The sequence below is a fragment of the Mesoplodon bidens genome (assembly GCF_964165515.1).
Source record: "Mesoplodon bidens genome assembly, chromosome: 3".
Classification (NCBI taxonomy): Eukaryota; Metazoa; Chordata; class Mammalia; order Artiodactyla; family Ziphiidae; genus Mesoplodon; species Mesoplodon bidens.
The window spans coordinates 118,006,512-118,014,657 of record NC_138178.1 but is presented as its reverse complement, the minus strand read 5'-3'; positions in this window follow the sequence as shown (position 1 = coordinate 118,014,657).

Here is an 8,146-nt window from a genome sequence, read left to right as displayed (position 1 = left end):
CCTGCATCGGCAGGTGGACTCTCAACCACTGTGCCACAAGGGAAGCCCTATGTCTGTGTACTTTAAGAAAGTTAACTCTCTTGCCCTCTTTTTCTTCCATTTCACTTTCCCCCCAAAAAACTTTAACTCTGGATGTCCCACTAGCTCTTATTCCATACTGGCAGCTGAACAAGTCTGCAGAAAAGCATGTACTTTCTTCTGACCGACTGCAGTTTAAACTCATGATCACACATCTGTACCAGGTATTCAGTTCTACTTGGTTATCTCTATACTTTAATGGCTACTCACTTCCCACTCTCTGAGATGAGACTATGTCACAATTTTCCTACCGCCCATCTCTATTCCGAGATGCAGCCCACCCTCTGTGTACCCATTTTCTCATGCCTGCCTTTGTAAGAGATGAGCATGCCGGCTTCCACCAAACCCAGGACTTGGGCACATGCTCTCCAGCCTGCGCCTTTGCTACTCCAGGACTCTCTTCCTGCAATATTCCTTCTTTTCATCAGTTTACCCTTCTGAACTTAATGATTCCCACTAGTGTAAACATGTTCTCTTGATTCCTTCCTCTAGATCCTGACATATTTCTCAGCTCCTCTTTGGAGAAAAACATTCCAGAAGGGTTGACTGAAGTTGTTGTCTCCATTTGCTCTTCATTCCTTTGTTTCCTCAGCCCACTCCAATGGGTCTTTATTCCCATTCCTCTGAAACTGTGCTACATTAGGTCAGCAACAATGTACGTTCTATCAAATGTAATGGTCACTTGATCATCCATATCTTACTATGCTTCTCATCAGCATTTGGCATGGGTGACCACTTGTCTTCACAGAGATACTTTCCTCTCCTGATTCTCCTCCTTCCTCAGTGGCCACTTCTTTCCTGCTCATCCTCTTCTGCTCAATCGCCAGTGTGTTCCCCGAATACATCATTCCCATATTAGGCCCTCAGCTGGGAATGCCCTTTCCTTCAATCTCCTACATGACATTTAAGTCTCACCTTAAACAGCAGCCCCTCAGAAGTGCATTTTCTGACAAGTCGATTTTAGTCTCCCAGAAGCTCTATCTCATATCACCTTGTTTTATCCTCACAGTAGCTCTTAATATATTTATATTTGTTTATTGTCTGTCTCATCCCACTTGAATATAAATTCCATGAAAGTGGGAACTTATCTGTCTTGTTCAAGGTTCTAGGCAACTAAAAATATTTCTCATGTGAATGAGAAAATTAATATTTGCTTACTCAGTAAAAGCTAGTATTTTTTCACTAACAACTGTATCGTCTTTGCATTTCTGTGTTTGTCTAAACATTTGATGCCATGTGGATGGAAATTTCTCCACTCATCCACAAAATAAGATTGGCTTTCTTTTAAATTTAAACTCAAAAAAGGTCTAGAATTCAATAAAGTTTTAGAAACCACTGCATTTACTTCAATCTCCACTTTCACAAACTAACTTAGGAACTGTAATACTAATCCTTTATAGGTCAAGACCCACTCTTAAAAAAAGAAAAGCTCTTCAAAGGCAGTGACAGTAGCTAATACTAAAAGTGGAGGGGCTTCTAATTAATTCATAGACAAATATGCCACAGGATGATTTTGTCTGCCTCAGGTTAAAACTTAAATGTTAAGATTTAAACTTAAATACACTGTGTCATTTAAATACAATTCTAGATTATTTTCTGTGGCATTAACACAAAGAGTATTATTATATATTTTTCCATAAATTATGCTAATACTTTCTTTTATTTATAACTTTGACTAATCATTTTCTCTGGACACTGAGATGGAAAATAAATTCTAGAAATGGGAATCTAGAAAACCTGAGTAAATTTTTAATTTAGTTTGCCTTCAACCAAAGAGTAAATCAGCTAATCTGTCAGTCATTAATTACACAATTCACGAAATTTAGAGCAATTTTTCATGATAACCTAAAGACTCATGTGCCCTTGTAAAAACCAGATCCTACAGATAATTTGCTCAATAAATATAACAGCACTAGGTCCTGCCAAATATCTCGCTTAATATGTGAAATAAATGTGTATTCCTCAACATCTCATTTTCATGCCAAAGAATTGCTGACTGAGTACTATAAACAGGACAAGTGATATTCCACCCTAAAGAACAAAGACAGGCCTTTTCTGGCCAATATATATGATAACCCATGCTGGTTTCATTAAAAAGGCAAATCCCAAGGTAAAAGAAAAACACTTTTACGGAACTTTTTCTCATAACACCTCAGCTATGCATAGTATTATTAACCAATATTACTTGTCTAGGGATGTTAATCCACATACAGGGCATTACTCCGGTGAGGAAATAAAGTGAATACAATCGTTTCAAATGATACTAATTTAAGGATACACAATTGCAAATTTTGCTATGTAAAATCTGCCATTTTTGTAAAAGAAATAAAACATTATTGGGGACAAGCAGTTGAAACAAAGATGCAGAATCAGGCTATTTACAAAGTCATGTTATCACTAATCTTTGATTTCTAGGAATATTATTTGAGTCTTTAACTTACTGGACATAATATTAAAATATGTGTTTTCTAACTCAGACATAGCTTTCAAGCGGTGATAAAATATGAAAGTAAACAGGAGTAAATAGGTGTGAGTTTTGAAAAAAAGAACTATTCCCAGTACTAAAAAATCTTATTATGTGTTACTAAAGATTAGGACAAATAAATTCAATGAAACTGGACTCTTAAGCGTTGGTTTTCCTTCTGTAATACCTTTGACCAAAAAAAAAAGTTTTTTCCTGTTCCTAGAAAGTTCTTTGCAAAATGTCTTCTGTTTCAAACTATTGATGAATATTTATTTTTTCTAGTTTTATGCAGCTTATGGGAAACAAATGAAACAATATATTTCTTTGAGTTATTCTTGGTTGTTGAGCTACTACACTTTTATACCTTGGCTAAAGATTGTTTTGGTATATTAAATGTAAACCTCTACACTCTCCCTTCATAGTCATATCTGTCATTTGTTTTTTTTCCAAGTCATTAGTCCTTCATTTCATTTTTTTAATCGTTGCTTTAACTATCAAGTGAGACCCTATGATTTCTTATCTGAACGCTAATAAACCACTTCTTTGAAGCTGCTTCAACTATAGCCAGGAGGTCATAATAAGGATAATGGAGATAATAGTCACTGTCATCACCACCATACTGTTCCCACCAGTCACAATCACAACCTCCTCAGGGCCCAGCATAGTCTCCATTTTAATAATGGTTAATGAGCTAAAATATTGAAGAAACATACTCTCCTTTCACTCAGGGCTTTTGTATTGCATATGCTAATCACATGAGAGAACTAGAAAAAGATGCAGTGGAACAGGTTATGATAAAGAATGTTATATACTCTTTTTTTAACATCTTTACTGGAGTATAATTGCTTTACGATGTTGTTAGTTTCTGCTGTATAACAAAGTTAATCAGCTGTATGTATACATACATCCCCATATCTCTTCCCTCATGCGTCTCCCTCCCACCATCCCTATCCCACTCCCCTAGGTGGTCACAAAGCACCGAGCTGATCTCCCTGTGCTATGTGGCTGCTTCCCACTAGCTATCTATTTTACATTTGGTAGTGTATATATGTCCATGCCACTCTCTCACTTCGTCCCAGCTTACCATTCCCCCTCCCCATGTCCTCAAGTCCATTCCCTACCTCTGCCTCTTTATTCCTATCCTGCCCCTAGGTTCTTCAGAACGTTTTTTTTTTTTTAGATTCCATATGTATGTGTCAGCATATGGTATTAATTTTTCTCTTTCTGACTTACTTCACTCTGTATGACAGTCTCTAGGTCCATCCACCTCACTACAAATAACTCCATTTTGTTTCTTTTTATGGCTGAATAATATTCCATTGTATATAGGTGCCACATCTTCTTTATCCATTCATCTGTTGATGGACACTTAGGTTGCTTCTATGTCCTGGCTATTGTAAATAGAGCTACAATGAACATTTTGGTACATGACTCTTTTTGAATTATGGTTTTCTCAGGGTATATGACTAGTAGTGGGATTGCTGGGTCATATGGTAGTTCTATTTTTGGTTTTTTAAGGACCCTCCATACTGTTCTCCACAGTGGCTGTATCAATTTGCATTCCCATCAACAGTGCAAGAGGGTTCCCTTTTATCCACACCCTCTCCAGTATTTACTGTTTGTAGAATTTTTGATGATGGCCATTCTGACTGGTGTGAGATGATATCTCATTGTAGTTCTGATTTGCATTTCTCTAATGATTAATGATGTTGAGCATCCTTTCATGTGTTTGTTGGCAATCTGTATATCTTCTTTGGAGAAATGTCTATTTAGGTCTTCTGCCCATTTTTGGATTGGGTTGTTTGTCTTTTTGATATTGAGCTGCATGAGATGCTTATAAATTTTGGAGATTAATCCTTTGTCAGTTGTTTCATTTGCAAATATTTTCTCCCATTCTGAGGGTTCTCTTTTCATCTTGTTTATGTTTTCCTTTGCTGTGCAAAAGCTTTTAAGTTTCATTGGGTCCCATTTGCTTATTTTTGTTTCTATTTCCATTTCTCTAGGAGGTGGGTCAAAAAGGATATTGCTGTGACTTATATCATACATTATTCTGCCTATGTTTTCCTCTAAGAGTTTTATACTGTCTACATTTAGGTCTTTAATCCACTGTTAGGTTTTATTTGTGTATCGTGTTAGGAAGTGTTCTAATTTCATTCTTCTACATGTAGCTGTCCAGTTTTCCCAGCACAACTTATTGAAGAGGCTATCTTTTCTCCATTGTATATTCTTACCTCCTTTATCAAAGATAAGGTGACTATATGTGCATGGGTTTATCTCTGGGCTTTCTATCCTGTTCCATTCATCTATATTTCTGTTTTTGTGCCCGTACCATACTGTCTTGATTACTGTAGCTATGGAGTATAGTTGGAAATCCGGGAGCCTGACTCCTCCAGCTCTGTTTTTCCTTCTCAAGTGTGCTTTGGCTATTCGGGGTCTTTTGTGTTTCTGGACAAATTGTGAAATTTTTTGTTCTAGTTCTGTGAAAAATGCCATTGGTAGTTTGATAGTGAGTGCACTGAATCTGTACATTGCTTTGGGTAGTATAGTCATTTTCACAATTTTGTTTCTTCCAGTCCAAGAACATGGTGTATCTCTCCATCTGTTTTTATCATCTTTAATTTATTTCATCAGTGTCTTATAGTTTTCTGCATACAGGTTTTTGTCTCCTTAGGTAAGTTTATTCCTAGGTATTTTATTCTTTTTGTTGCAATGGTAAATATGAGTGTTTCCTTAATTTCTTTTTCAGATTTTTCATCATTAGTTTATAGGATTGCAAGAGATTTCTGTGCATTAATTTTGTATCCTGCTACTTTACCAAATTCATTGATTAGCTCTAGTAGTTTTCTGGTAGCATCTTTAGGATTCTCCATGTATAGTATCATGTCATCTGCAAACAGTGACAGATTTACTTCTTTTCTGATTTGGATTCCTTTTATTTCTTCTCTGATTGCTTTTGCTAAAACTTCCAAAACTATGTTGAATAATAGGGGTGAAGGTGGGCAACCTTGTCTTGTTCCTGATCTTAGAGGAAATGGTTTCAGTTTTTCACCATTGAGAATGATGTTTGCTGTGGGTTTGTCATATGGCCTTCATTATGTTGTGGTAAGTTCCCTCTATGCCTACTTTCTGGAGGCTTTTTATCATAAATGGGTGTTGAATTTTGTCGAAAGCTTTCTCTGCAACTATTGAGATGATCATATGGTTTTTCTCCTTCAATTTGTTAATATGGTTTATCACATTAATTGGTTTGCATATACTGAAGAATCTTTGCATTCCTGGGTTAAACCCAACTTGATCATGGTGTATGATCCTTCTAATGTGCTGTTGGATTTTGTTTGCTAGTATTTTGTTGAGAATTTTTGAATCCATGCTCATCAGTGATATTGGCTTGTAGTTTTCTTTCTTTGTGACATCTTTGTCTGGTTTTGATATCAGGGTGATGGTGGCCTCGTAGAATGAGTTTGGGAGTGTTCCTCCCTCTGCTATATTTTGGAAGAGTTTGAGAAGGATAGGTGTTAGCTCTTCTCTAAATGTTTGATCAAATTCGCTTGTGAAGCCATCTGGTCCTGGGCTTTTGTTTGTTGGAAGATTTTTAATCACAGTTTCAATTTCAGTGCCTGTGATTGGTCTGTTTTGATTTTCTATTTCTTCCTGGTTCAGTCTAGGAAGGGTGTGCATTTCTAAGAATTTGTCCATTTCTTCCAGGTTGTCCATTTCATTGGCATAGAGTTGCTTGTTTGTAGTCATCTCTCATGATCCTTTGTATTTCTGCAGTGTCAGTTGTTACTTCTCCTTTTCCATTTCTAATTCTATTGATTTGAGTCTTCTCCCTTTCTTTCTTGATGAGTCTGGCTAATGTTTTATCAAGTTTGTTTATCTTCTCAAGAACCAGATTTTAGTTTTATTGATCTTTGCTATTGTTTCCTTCCTTTCTTTTTCATTTATTTACGATCTGATCTTTATGCTAACTTTGGGGGTTTTTTGTTCTTTCTCTAATTGCTTTAGGTGTAAGTTAGGTTGTTTATTTGAGATGTTTCTTGTTTCTTGAGGTAAGATTGTATTGCTACAAACTTCCCTCTTAGAACTGCTTTTGCTGCATCCCACAGGTTTTGGATCGTTGTGTTTTCATTGTCATTTGTCTCTAGGTATTTTTTGATTTCCTCTTTGATTTCTTCAGTGATCTCTTGGTTATTCAGTAGTCTATTGTTTAGCCTCCATGTATTTGTATTTTTTACAGATTTTATTCCTGTAATTGATATCTAGTCTCATACCATTGTGGTCAGAAAAGACACTTGATACGATTTCAATTTTCTTAAATTTACCAGCTTGATTTGTGACCCAAGATATGATCTATCCTGGAGAATGTTCATTGAGCACTTGAGAAGAAAGTGTATTCTGTTATTTTTGGATGGAGTGTCCTATAAATATCAATTAAGTCCATCTTGTTTAATGTATCATTTAAAGCTTGTGTTTCCTTATTTATTTTCATTTTCGATGATCTGTCCATTGGTGAAAGTGGGGTGTTAAAGTCCCCTACTATGATTGTGTTACTGTCGATTTCCCCCTTTATGGCTGTTAGCCTTTGCCTAATGTATTGAGGTGCTCCTGTGTTGGGTGCATAAATATTTACAATTGTTATATCTTCTTCTTGGATTGATCCCTTCATCATTATGTAGTGTCCTTCTTTGTCTCTTGTAATAGTCTTTATTTTAAAGTCTATTTTGTCTGATATGAGAATTGCTACCCCAGCTTTCTTTTGATTTCCATTTGCATGTATATCTTTTTCCATCCCCTCACTTTCAGTCTGTATGTGTCCCTAGGTCTGAAGTGAGTCTCTTGTATACAGCATATATATGGGTCTTGCTTTTGTATCCATTCAGGCAATCTATGTATTTTTGTGTGAGCATTTAATCCATTTACATTTAAGGTAATTATCAATATGTATGTTCCTATTACCATTTTCTTAATTGTTTTGGGTTTGTTATTGTAGGTCTTTTCCTCTTCTTGTATTTCCTGCCTAGAGAAGTTCCTTTTGCATTTGTTGTAAAGCTGGTTTGGTGGTGCTGAATTCTCTTAGCTTTTGCTTATCTGTAAAGGTTTTAATTTCTCTGTCGAATCTGAATGAGATCCTTGCTGGGTAGAGTAATCTTGGTTGTAGGTTTTTCCCTTTCATCACTAAATATGTCTTGCCACTCCCTTGTGGCTTGCAGAGTTTCTGCTGGAAGATCAGCTGTTAAACTTTTGGGGATTCCCTTGTATGTTATTGCTGTTTTTCCCTTGCTGCTTTTATTTTTTTAACTTTGTGTTTAATTTTTGATAGTTTGATTAATATGTGTCTTGGCATGTTTCTCCCTGTATTTATTCTGTATAGGACTCTCTGCGCTTCCTGTACTTGATTAACTATTTCCTTTCCCATATTAGGGGTGTTTTCAACTATAATCTCTTCAAATATTTTCTCAGTCCCTTTGTTTTTCTCTTCTTCTTCTGGGACCCCTATAATTTGAAAGTTGGTTTCTTTAATATTGTCCCAGAAATCTCTAAGACTGTCCTCAATTCTTTTCATTCTTTTGTCTTTATTCTGCTCCGTAGTAGTTATTTCCACTA